This window comes from Danio rerio, chromosome 12 (assembly GCF_049306965.1).
Source record: "Danio rerio strain Tuebingen ecotype United States chromosome 12, GRCz12tu, whole genome shotgun sequence".
Classification (NCBI taxonomy): domain Eukaryota; kingdom Metazoa; phylum Chordata; class Actinopteri; order Cypriniformes; family Danionidae; genus Danio; species Danio rerio.
In genome coordinates this window covers 39,340,718-39,355,000 of record NC_133187.1, presented here as the reverse complement: position 1 = coordinate 39,355,000, position 14,283 = coordinate 39,340,718, and the positions used below count along the sequence as shown (strand labels likewise).

The 14,283-nt window shown below is 35.4% G+C and overlaps 1 long non-coding RNA gene across 1 annotated transcript in view; it reads right to left on the bottom strand.

Moving 5' to 3' along the window:
* Window positions 1-233: 233 nt before the first annotated feature.
* Window positions 234-14,283, bottom strand: part of LOC108191741 (uncharacterized) — a 218,731-nt gene continuing 204,681 nt past the window's right edge. The window contains exon 10 of the long non-coding RNA XR_012388139.1: window positions 234-412. This is a non-coding gene — a long non-coding RNA (uncharacterized lncRNA). The remainder of the gene's footprint in view (window positions 413-14,283) is intronic.

Below are 14,283 nucleotides of genomic sequence, written 5' to 3'. Positions count from 1 at the left end.
TATTTTTATTATATATATATTTTTTTTATTATATATATATATATATATATATATATATATATATATATATATATATATATATATATATATATATATATATATATATATATATATATATATTTAATATTATATATTGTTTTTCTGGTCTTCTCGAAGTGTCCGCAAACTCTGGATCTGTACACATCCTGAATGTTGCTAGTGAAAAGCTTATTTTTTCAACATTTTTCTTTTTGGCTTCCTGCTGTCAATATTGAAACGTGAGTGTCCCGGCCCTGAACTTCTGCTGGGTGGAGTGGGTCAGCTTCCTTCCTTTGGAGATCCACAGAGCATCTTCCAAACAACTGCTCTATCCGGGCTGCCAGTGTTTCCAGGATATGAGTGGATAGTAAACACAGCAGTACATGCGGTTTACCTGTGTAAAGCCAGAAATGGAGATGATAAGGGAAACAGGAACACTTAATCGCTTGTGTTATTTGAACACTGCATCTGTGTTTATGAGATCAGGACTAGAGTTACTTAAGTATAATATGCAACTGAAAACTGTTGTGAATTTTTCTTATCCAGGCTTTAAGTGAAGAAATGTCCCCAGGAAGTTTTAATGTTATTTTTTTACAATGTTACTTTTCTATTACTGCTCCCAAACTGCTAGACTTGTACATACTTTCAGGACCTGTGGTGTTAAACTAATCTAATGAACTTCATTCATTCATTCATTTTCTTGTCGGCTTAGTCCCTTTATTAATCCTGGGTCGCCACAGCGGAATGAACAGCCAACTTATCCAGCACGTTTTTACGCAGTGGATGCCCTTCCAGCCGCAACCCATCTCTGGGAAAAATCTAATGAACTTAATATAATTTGTATTTTACTTTGGGATTGTTTTCCTCATTTAAAAAAAAAAAATGTCAGTTCATTTTTGTTCTTTTTTTAATTTGCTTTTATTAAAAGTTTTTATTGTCTTGATATTCTCTTGATATGACTCTTTCTTTACTTTTTTTTTTTGCTTTGCTTTGTCTTTTCATTCTATTTTTATTTGCTTCGTTTTCGTTGTGCTTTTCTTTTCTTTAATTTGTCCTGCTTTACATTTTTTTTGCTTGCTTTTATATTTTGTTCAATCTTTTGTTTTCTTTTTTCTTTTTAATTTGCTTTGATTTCATTTTATTTAATCTTATTTTGTTTTTCTGGTATTTCTTTGATTTTCTGCTTTTTAAAATGTATTTACTTAAGTTTCTTTTCATTCTTTTTTTGTTTGCTTATTGTTAGTTTTGCTTTCCTTTTCTTTTATTTGATGTCTAAAGTTTCTCTTTTATTTTCCCAGTTTGTTCTTGCTTTTGTTTTGTTTTGTTTTCTTCTCTTTTATTATTTAACATTTTTTTCCTTTTATTTTTTTTTAGTTTGCTTTGTTTTACATCAGTTACTAGAAAGAAAGAAAGCCAGCGGCCGGCAACTAGCTCTATGCAACCCTCACATGGTCACCCACTGAAGCTAAGCAGGGCCCGGTCAGTACCTGGATGGGAGACCACAGGGGATAGGTTTCTGCCAGAAGTGGTGTTAGTGAGACCAGCAGCGGGTTCTCTACCTGCGGTCTGCGTGGGCCCTAATGCCCCAGTATAGTGACAGGGACTTTATACTGCTCAGTGAGCGCTGTCTTTTGGATGAGACGTTAAACCGAGGTCCTGCACACTAGTGGTGGATATAAAGCCCAGAAAAGCGCTATATAAACGTAAGAAATTATAATTATAAAGAAGGAAAGAAAAAAAGAAAGACAGAAACACAAAAATACTGGAAAACATTTTTATACCTGTGGCTTCTGATGGTGCATTGATGTTTTATGAAGCTAAACAATCTGTGTAAGAAATGCACCATTATTTTCAACATTATTACCTCTTCCACACAAAAAAAAGGTCACCTACATCTTGGATGATCTGAGGCTGAGTAAATAAACAGCAAGACATTATTTTTGGTTGATGTATCCTTTTAAAACCCCGTACATCCTCATTGTACCATTAAGCTACAGCACAGTTGGCTCATTTGGGACAAGTAGCGATCTTGTCATTTTGCCAGAAAAAAACCCTGCAGTTCTATATGCTGGGAAACCTCCCGCTCTTACTTTCTCAACAATATTTTCTTTCTGTTGGTGCTTAGATCTCATGCACAGGCCGATGCATTTATGAAGTTGGCAGGGATTTTTATTTAAAGCAGAAGACATTGCATTCAGGGAGTACGCTTTGTAATTTCATACATTCTCTGGAAATCATACTCACGGTCATGGCATTGTAAGTGTCACACGCGATTGTTTAAAGCACTGGAATGTGTCAGACGTGTTGAAAAATACTAGACAGACGTTTGTCACTTGGCATGCACTGTCTGACACACCTTTAGTAGTGTTTCTTACAGTATATATCTAGCTCAGATTTCTTTTAGTAATAGTACACTCAACAAAATTATTGTGCTGCTTGTTCAAACTATTTTTTAAATATGAGCTGAAACAACACACTTTTTGAGTTTTTAATTGTTTTATGTTCAATCCACTTAAATTTGATTTTAATTTAATCAATTTGTGCTGGGATAACATGAATGAATTGTGTGGAACTCTGCATTTTTTACACAGTAGGATGTCAGAATTATTATTTTTTTTTTTTGTGCGGTTTTGAGATGGGATGTAACGTAGTACAAATACTTTGTTAATGTACTTAAGTGGATTTTTCTGGTATCAGTACTTTACTCCACTATTTATTTTTCTGACATCTTTTTTCTTTTACTCTTTATATTTTTACACAAATATCTGTACTTCCTACTCCTTACATTTTTAAAATACGCTCCTTAATTTCTTTTTTATGTGTTTGGTGTCGTGGTCTATATTATTATTTTGTCATTGCACAAATTGAAAGCCTTTTTCAATAGTTCCTATTTCTTAAAACAGAATTTATACTCTTGTCTTCATTTAAATTAGACCATTGTCTTCATTTAAATTAGTTTAACAAACATTTCAACATCAACATTATTCACACTGGGTGATTTATGAATAAAATTATAATGAAAAGCATCAGAAATTTATCACATAAAAAAGAAAAGTTCATGCTAAAAGTTTTGGAGGCTGTATTGCACCTCTGTATGTTTTATTTATTTATTTATTTATTTATTTATTTATTTATTTATTTTATTTATTATTATTTTTTTTGCCTAGAATTAATGTATTAACAGCATTTATGGCTATATGCATGAAAGGAAATATCCACAATACTCTGAAAAAACAAAAACACTGAAAATATGGGATCTTTTGATTTACTTTCAGTGTTTGAACTCTCAGTAATGATTAAATCACACTGAACTGAGCTAAACTGAACTGAACTTAAAAACTAAAACCTGAACCACACTGTTCCAGTTACTGAACCGCACGGTTCCAGTTACTATGACCATTTATGTGAAGCTGCTTTGACACAATCTACATTGTAAAAGCGCTATACATATAAAGCTGAATTGAATTGAATTGAAACTTTTGAAGATAATGAAGCAGCTCGAGCCAAATGCCCCAAATAGATTAAGTATTTATTATAGCAAAATAAAAACATGTTTTGGACAAAATGCTGTGTTAACTGAGCCTCTACATGCAAAACTACATGCTGCACGCTGTGAGTTTGTGTCAGGATGCTTTTCCCCCCCCTCATTTTTATTTATTTTTTCTCTTCATAAAAAAAAAAAAAAAAAAAGTTTACGGTTTCCCATTTAGAATTATTTAAATTTAACCAAATAAATAATTAAATAAATAAATAATAAAATAAAAAATAAAAAATGCATATGCTTCAAGACATTTAGTGCTTCAAAAAAAAAAAAAAATCTGTTCTACAATGTATCTGCTTCTACAGTGCTTTCGTGTTTGAGCTTCTCAGCTTGGTCTCTGAAGGGCCTGATTCCTGACCTTTAATATTTGCTCTGTAAACCTGACGAACAGCAGGAGGAGACACTGACTGAGTGAAGCGCAGCTCACACAGAGATTGGCAATCTCACACACAGGCTTCCACTGCAGACAGAAATATACAGTAGCTGTAAATACTACTGCTACCTGTAAATGATAATGAAACAATAAAACAAAGCATTATAATTCCTTTATTTATCATTAAAAAAGAGTTAATATGCTTTATTATCATTGTAAACTTGTTAAGTGAAATGTTTCATTGTTCATTCACTGCAACCTGGTTTCCACGGCTCATCTTATACAGCCAGCTGTTGTGATTGCTGTGGTCTGGTTAAAAGTCAAATGAGTGAATTTTACTGAAAACTACTGTGCTTAAAGAGGCAGTTCATTTAAAAAATAATAATAATAAAATAAAAAAAAATAAAAAAACAACAACTGCAATTTACTCTCTTACATGATTTTAAGGGATGCATGTTTGTTTTTTTTTTGTTGTTGAGATTTAGGGCTTTTTGTAAAGCATTATGTTTTAGGTTTTTTTTTCCCCAAGAAAATATACAAATTACACAATGGTTTATTTATTTATTTTCTTTAGACCATTTTATTGTACAAGTATTTTACTGTTGATACCCTAAATTCTCTTTGTAAAAACCTTTTGACTTTAAGATCAAAAGACAAAAACAAGAAATAAGAACTTTGAAACTGGCTTCATCTAAATGTTGAGATTGTTTATGCTACACTGCAAATACAAATAAAGTAAAAATAAATAAATAAAATAAAATAATAAACAATGGAATAAAAAATTTATCAGGTTTCAAGTTTTTCAAACTTGAACAATGTTGTTAGTCTGTTAGATTGACACATTTCGATGACTATAAAAGTTGACTACATTATCAAAAAAAAAAAGTTATATATATATATATATATAAGACAGCATGATTTCTTTAACAGTGTATAAATGTATGCAAATTTGCTCAAACGTAAACATACAGTGCATCATTTGTATATTTAAACAACATTTTGGAAATTAATTAACTGGGGAATTGTGGAAAATATTATACTTGACATTAGTACTATTAGTTTTATTTCATTTTTCACCTGCAAAGTCTTTTTTATTTAGCTTGCAGTGCCTAAAAAAAAAAACACGTCATTTATTCGCCTTCATTTGTCACAAAACAATTTGACATTCTGTTGAATGCTAAAGAATTTATTTTGAAGAAAGCTGAAAACCTCTAACCACTGACTTCCATAGTATTTGTTTTTCTCACAATGGAAGTCAATGATTTTAAGTATTTTCAACGCAATCTCACAGCAATTTGTAACTTTATGATTTAGTGGCTAAATCGTATAAATTCGTACGATCTAATTCGTACAATTTATTACGATTTGCTCATTACCCAATGACGGTTGGGGTTAGCGGTGGGGTTGGGTGCCACGCCTCCTTTTTAAAATTGTACATTTTTGTAGGACTGAACTTGTACGAATTAGCCACTAAACTGACAAAATGTAAAATACTTACATTTCCTCGTGAGATCAGGCTGGTATTTCAGCTTAAAAATCTTCTATTGTGCTTAACAGAAAAAAAACAAAAACGAAATTCATAAAGGTTTGAGGCAACATGATGGCTCAGTGGTTAGCATTGTTGCCTCACAGCAAAAAGGTTCGAGTCCCAGCTGGGTTAGTTGGCATTTCTGTGTAGAGTTTGCATGTAAACCTCATGTTTGCATGGGTTTCCTCTGGGTGCTCCGGTTTACCCCACAGTCCAAAGACATCTGGTATAAGTAAATTGCAATTGTAAATTAGCCGTGGTTTATGTGTGTGAATGTGAGAGTGTGTATGGGTGTTTCCCAGTTCTGGGTTGCAGCTGGAAAGACATCCACTGTATAAAACATATGCTGGATAATTTGGTGGTTCATTCCGCTGTGGTGACCCCTGATGAATAAAAGGACTAAGCCAAAGGAGAATGAATGAATGAATGAAGGTTTGAAACCACTTGAGTGTAAGTACATTTTCATTTTTGGAGGGAACTATACCTTTAAGATTTTACAACAACATCAGTGGAACATACTGTAAAAGATATCACATCATCTACTAGATCACATGCCTCTTTGCAAGCATTTGGATTACATCTTGAGCTTTCTTTATTTCAGGAGTGATAAGACATTCTGCCATTTCACATCATTGGCTTGTGCTCAGAGTTGCCCTTCCATTCACTTTATAACCTGATCCAACAGATTAAACACCAAGCCCAGACTTGCAGGACACTCGGGTGGGCTTATATTTCATCAAAACTATAAATGAACTGTACACGCCACAACACTGATACTCAGTACTCTCTCTCTCACACACACACACACACACACACACACACATAATATACTGTAGATATCAGCCACACTCTCTCCAACATGAGACTGGGAGGTTATACTGTGAATTTAGGCCTTGTCTAGTGGGTGTATTTATAAAGTGGAGAAACCTGCCTAGTCCAGCGTGCCGTGGATGCCATGAGTGTTACCAGAGCCACCAAAGGCCACATACATTCTGGCTTTAAAGAAACAGCACTCAATCTTGTGTTTATTTCTCCAGCTTAGATGTTCATTTAGCGTTCATGTGGCTTATTTCTGCTATGCAGTACATTTTGGGTCTGAAGACTGCTGTAATTTAAGGGGCGTTTCTGTGAAAGGGATTTGAATGGGCTAATGGAAGATTAGAAACATGCTCATGCTCCTGTAAGAATTGAAATATTGCAAATATTCTGATATCTTTGACAATTCAAAACATGAGCTGAAAACAGAGACTGGTAACTTCACAACTCAGCAAGGGGAATGCGGGAAAAACCAGTTCCTGCTGCATTTGCATCTGAGTCTGCTTCATCCCCCCAACTCACACATATGGTCATTTCAATGTTTGAATGTTCTAGAATTAACCAAACTGACTTTAACTATCATGTTTGATATCATTTGAAATGTCTCAGTGCGATTGGTACAATGGTCTCATTCTCTCAGAAATAGACATAATCAGAACAATAAATATATAACTTCAGGCATCTTTTGAACCACTGTGAGAGGTGTAACACTAAGTGTGAATGCCTTCTTTGTTATTCACACCCCCTTCCTTGAGGGAATTCTTGGATTATTTAAGGTAAGGCCTAAGAAGGACTCAGGGCGATTCTGCCTAACCAGATCAGCCCATAACATGGGGTCTGCCCCATGTTATGTATATTTCAAAGTCAGGAATGCATCTTTTTCATCTTGGATTTGTCTTTGATAATTTGATGTTTTGTATTGATCATTTATGAATTGACTGATTGAATTGGCATAATACATTTACCTGACTAATAAATTGTAATGTTTGACCATATTTTGCTCACTCTGTAATTATTAATTCAAGTAGATTACGCTGTATCCTTGTTTCCGCACGTCTTGCGTCAGGTCAGTAGACGGACTAAAATCCAATTGAGATGGAGCATTGGCACACTAATTGTGTTTTAGCGATCCGGCTGACTCTTGATATTGATTCATGTGTACTTAGGTGGAAAGGGCGATAACTTCCGTCTAGGTCAACAAGGTGTTGCACGACTAACCTAGATTGGGTACCCGACCTTTGTTTGAAGGTAATATTATTCTAAATTAAGTTCATATGGGAAACCATGGGCTTGGTGAAAACCAAAGTTACTATAGAGTCCAGTAGTCGGGTACATTTATATTAATGCCCTAACCTCTAATTAGAAATGATGATTGTCTTAACTCAAAGGTGTACATCTAAGCGGGACTAACTAAAGTATTTTAGAACGAGCGCGCTGGTAGCGGCCATCTAAAGTATTAGTCAATTTACCTCTGTTTAATATTCAAGACTGACCGGAGTGTGACCGTGAGGGACGCCTTCGGCCGAGGCGATTTCTCTGAGCGACATGAGCACCCGAATGAACGGATGTAATAGTTACTAGTGAAGACAAACGGTTCAAACATTTATCTAAATTACATATTGATATAATCTTCTTAATGTTTTATAATTGGAGTCAGATAAAACGAGGATAAATATATTAATATTCTAAACCACCTCATACTAAAATTGGAGTCAGATATGAGTTAAGTTTAATATAAATCAACATTGTGCACTGGAAAGACCGAACATGCAGTGAACCTTCATCCACCAGTGGACACTGGCATTGGGCTAACTGGGTGGACCTTACAAAATGGTGACCCATCTCCGTGATCTCCCAACTCAGGCGAGTTACGTCTTTCCAGCACAAAATGGATTTATATCAACCAAGAGGTTTGGATCTTCTATTCTATCTTCAGCTGCTGTGGTAAGTCAATTCTTCTTTGCCTATTAGAAATGTTGAGGGAAAGCTGGACGCACCCTATATAAACACATTGATAGAATGAGTCGGAAATGCTCAAAAATGTTAGACCGGAATGCGTTATCCGGTGGGGTTGAGAATTAGACAAAACCACTTTGATTATCAGGGACATGATAGCAGCAGTATAGATAAATGCCATCCCTTGCTCTGAAATCTCTTTGTCTGCTAGGCAGCAAGAGTTGAAGCTTAAAATTGGAATAACATCATCCAAATTATATTCTGGGACTCAGTGGAGAGTCACAAATTAGATCCTAAAAGTTTAAATCAAAAACTATCCATTGTTTTTAAATCTACTGTTTTATAAAAAAGAGAAAAATGGAAAAAAAGGAAAACAGGAAAAAATGGTTTAAGATTTAAAAACAATTGTAAACTTTTAAATTGGATTAATAACAACAGTCTGTTTAAAGGCATTTGCATGTGAAAAATAAAGGTGAGCAGAACAGAATGATTTGATTGCAAAAAAGACAAATAAGCTCTAATGAAAACTCTGCTTTTACAAATCAGAAATTTGCCATTTAAATTTAATGGGGATAAATTCAAATATGATGCTGATCAATTAAAATATCCACTATACTTTAATTTAATCTCGAAACAGACTAAATATAAAAGATTTTAGCTTTAAATAAGCCCTTAGACCTCCTGATTGCTCAAACCTTTTCATATTCAAATGGCCTGACAGAGAGCAAAGAAGTCTCACCTCAGTGATAATAAGATGCTCAGAATGTGTTTGCTGTAATTGCATAATGCACTGTGTTCTAAAACACTCTCCAGAGACCAGATATAATTATATTTAATACATACTATTTTAATATAATATAATTACATTAGGAATAAACAATAATGTACATTATATTATAATCGCCAATCATAACACTAAAGACTAGAGATGAAACATTCACTTTGAGGAGGTTTGCTTTCTTTATGCTTAATGAAAACACTGACAGAACTACTATAGAATAACTGATTGTAAACCAATATAATCCTCGCTGAAAAAACACCACCTACAATTAAAATTTGATCAGAGAGTTAAACTCACCAGAAAATAATGAAAGGGGGATAGATATGATAACATTCAGAGTTACCAAAGTTTTTATGGGTCAAAAGATCTAAGAATCTGTGAGTCACACCATAAAATGACAACCGTTAAGCAGAGAACACCAAAAGGGTGAAATGATTTCTGCCAACAGATCTGACTGTTAATGAGAGCAAAAGATGAACTATGGGTATCGGCCCATTAGATTGTGAACTGAAATTGATGAAAAATCATTGCTTGATTCAGAAAATGTCCCCAGCGGAACTGGGAGATAATGCTCAGAATACAGCAGACTGTGTAAACAGGTGTTACACACTCACAATATGCTGAAATCAACAACAGCAATTCACATCTGACCAGCAACATCATGTGGCTTGCAGAATTAATATTGCAAAATGATGCATTAACATTAATTCCACATGATTGAATTTGAAACTGATGAAAATTCTAAAATAACTATGGTTCTTCTCTGCTTTTGTTCTCACCTTAGGCGGACGAATAACAAAGAACACTCAAGATCCGGTCCACATCAAACAAATACAAATGAGGGCGACAAAAGGTTAGGCCATAACCTGAGAGGCCAAAAGTCTCCCATCTTGCATCTCAAAGCAAAAACCCCTGTGAGGCAAATCCCTCACCTCCTGCAGTGAGTCTTCTGAAAAAGTCTTTGATCAGTCATCAGAATAACAATTATCCACAGCTGATCTTATCAATGGATTCAGCATTCTAGGAGGCTATGTGATTTCACAAAACATCTTTCTTCAACAAAGATGTAAATTTACATGTTAAATGAAACAGAGACACAAAAAGATCTCATAGTTAAAATCTTCCCAAATTGTTTAATAGCAATGGGACTAAAAGCCTGGTTACCTAGAGGCAAAAATAAACGTCACTGCATTATCCTTGCAAGAACAATAGCAAAAGACTCTATTGTTAAGAATCCTGGTGGCATTTTTAAATTTGTTTTTATACTATACACATGTTAAACCACATGTCCTGTATGAAAATGGAATTAACTATGTTGAAATTCATGATATTTGTTTCTTTGATCTCCAAAAGTAGAAAACTCTGCTATCCCCTGTATAGCTGCAGTTTGAACTACAAACAGGAGTATAGAGTGTGATAATTAAATTAACCATGAAAATGCATTTTTTACAGGATCCAGCTTTGAACATTGCAGCTTAACATGCTCCGTAAAAGATATTATATGGAATCAATTTGAGCCGGAACACACCTCATGTTCACATTCTTATGCTGGCTCCCTGCTAAGACAGGACTAAAATTTTGCAACACAATTATAAAAGTTGATTACCATTGTTCGGAGCATTACACTGACACATAGCCACAGGTAAACCCAGGCACATAGATAACACCTCAGTCTTCAAAGACCCAGGAGTCAAATCTATCGTTTGTCCATGTTTATACAAACAAAACACATTAGCCTCACACACATAGAACAGAATAATTAATCTGATGACAGATGAGACAACAAACACCCTCTGACACCCTCTGTCAGCTGAAAAGAAATTACACATTTGCATGGCTTTGACAACAAATTGATGGTATAAAACTTCAATAGAGGCGAACTTGCCATAGATACACTGACTGTTGTGGGGATGGTTGACAAACCAGAGGGCCCCTGGTTTTCCAATCTATCACCAATAACAGGTATAAGTGCTAAAGTGATTAAAATTAAACCGAAGTGAGGACACTTCTAATAATCACTAGGACATTTAAATTTGACAAATACCATCAATTGTGTTCAAGCCCCCCACACACACATAAACACACACACTAACACACACACACACACACACACACACACACACACACACACAAACACACACACCACACAACATACACACACAAACACACACATTATTATAGATATACCTTCATAATTATGGTTAAATAATGTGATTACTATCATGTATGACAAATATCTTCACGTTTTTTCATTTTGAAAATGAATGTCATTTATTTGAATGTATTGTCATGATGATATGTTTTATGATGCATACTGCCTGTTATACTGTTTTGATAAGTTGCACTGACCTTTTGATAGCTTTACCTTGAGTAATTCAAACCAAGAATATTTAATATTCTCCCTATCATTATACCCTATCTCAGTGGTGACAAAGAATTATCTGTTTTTGATTGGACCATTTAAACAGATTGAAAGAGACCTGAGACCAGTTGTACGACTCGCACTTGCTGACTTTTATGCTTTGATCATATATTTTATGCTTAACCTCATGACTTTCTCCAATGCAGAATGACACAAGTTCATAACTGTTCAATCGCTGAGCCATCAAGTTGCCGTTTAGGTGTCCGGGAGAAGGCAGTGTATACACACTGTAGACCCCCACATGCCGATGTCTGCATATCTGGAGGTGACCAGATTCATCAGAAGAAGCAGACTATGAGAAGCCCACACGACGTGGACACTTTTGTCAGGGGAAGGACACAGTGGAAGCTATGAAGGCCTGTATGGACTGAATGAGCAGTGCATTCGGGTCAGACTCATCAAAAGAGGTGAAAACGAGCCTGGACCTGTTTAGCTACCTGCTGAACACAACTTACAACTGATAATGCTGCAGAGACTGTCTTGAATTGCCCCTGAACGACCTCAACAAGGATACATAGTGACCCCATGGACACATTTATATCTGACCCACGGGATCAAATGGGGGTTATCTACAATTCAAAACATGAGCTGAAAACAGAGACTGGTAACTTCACAACTCAGCAAGGGGAATGCGGGAAAAACCAGTTCCTGCTGCATTTGCATCTGAGTCTGCTTCATCCCCCCAACTCACACATATGGTCATTTCAATGTTTGAATGTTCTAGAATTAACCAAACTGACTTTAACTATCATGTTTGATATCATTTGAAATGTCTCAGTGCGATTGGTACAATGGTCTCATTCTCTCAGAAATAGACATAATCAGAACAATAAATATATAACTTCAGGCATCTTTTGAACCACTGTGAGAGGTGTAACACTAAGTGTGAATGCCTTCTTTGTTATTCACACCCCCTTCCTTGAGGGAATTCTTGGATTATTTAAGGTAAGGCCTAAGAAGGACTCAGGGCGATTCTGCCTAACCAGATCAGCCCATAACATGGGGTCTGCCCCATGTTATGTATATTTCAAAGTCAGGAATGCATCTTTTTCATCTTGGATTTATCTTTGATAATTTGATGTTTTGTATTGATCATTTATGAATTGACTGATTGAATTGGCATAATACATTTACCTGACTAATAAATTGTAATGTTTGACCATATTTTGCTCACTCTGTAATTATTAATTCAAGTAGATTACGCTGTATCCTTGTTTCCGCACGTCTTGCGTCAGGTCAGTAGACGGACTAAAATCCAATTGAGATGGAGCATTGGCACACTAATTGTGTTTTAGCGATCCGGCTGACTCTTGATATTGATTCATGTGTACTTAGGTGGAAAGGGCGATAACTTCCGTCTAGGTCAACAAGGTGTTGCACGACTAACCTAGATTGGGTACCCGACCTTTGTTTGAAGGTAATATTATTCTAAATTAAGTTCATATGGGAAACCATGGGCTTGGTGAAAACCAAAGTTACTATAGAGTCCAGTAGTCGGGTACATTTATATTAATGCCCTAACCTCTAATTAGAAATGATGATTGTCTTAACTCAAAGGTGTACATCTAAGCGGGACTAACTAAAGTATTTTAGAACGAGCGCGCTGGTAGCGGCCATCTAAAGTATTAGTCAATTTACCTCTGTTTAATATTCAAGACTGACCGGAGTGTGACCGTGAGGGACGCCTTCGGCCGAGGCGATTTCTCTGAGCGACATGAGCACCCGAATGAACGGATGTAATAGTTACTAGTGAAGACAAACGGTTCAAACATTTATCTAAATTACATATTGATATAATCTTCTTAATGTTTTATAATTGGAGTCAGATAAAACGAGGATAAATATATTAATATTCTAAACCACCTCATACTAAAATTGGAGTCAGATATGAGTTAAGTTTAATATAAATCAACATTGTGCACTGGAAAGACCGAACATGCAGTGAACCTTCATCCACCAGTGGACACCGGCATTGGGCTAACTGGGTGGACCTTACACTCCGTTATGCTTAGGCACTTTGATATTCATTTGAATTAGATTTTTTTTTTTTTAAATGGCGAGATTAAAAATTATACATTCAGCAGGAGGTAAACCAAAACTGGAAAGATTTATATGATAATAATAATAATAATGACAAACATTATTATGGCTTGAAAAAGCCTGTTGGAAGTAGTTTGTTTAGTTTGAAAAAGTTTGGGAATGGATTGATGGATGGATGGATGAATGGATGGTTGGATGGATGGATGATGGACGGATGGAATAACAGTACGATGGATGGATGGATGAATGGAATAACAGAACAATGGATGGACGGACAAATAAATGGATGGAACAAGAGTACAATGGATGGATACATGGAAGGATGGGTGGATGGATGGATGGATGGATAGACTAACAGAATAATGGATGGACAGATGGATGAATGGAATAACAATGGATGGATTGTGGATAGATGGATAGAATAACAGAACAATGAATGGATGGTGGATGGATGGATGAATGGAATTACAGAACAATGGATGGATGGTGGATAGATGGATGGAATAACAGAACAATGTATTGATTGATAGATGGAATAGCAGAACAATGGACGGATGGATGGACGGAATAAAAGTACAATGGATGGATAGATGGGTGGAATAATAGAAAATTGAATTGGAGGATAGAAGGATGGACAGATCAGGAGTACAATGGATAAATAGTGGGTGGGTGGATGGATGGACAGATGGATGGAATAGCAGAACAATAAATGGATGGATGGATGGATGGATGGATGGATGGATGGATGGATGGATGGATGGATGGATGGATGGATGGAATAACAGATCAATGGATGGATGATGGATGA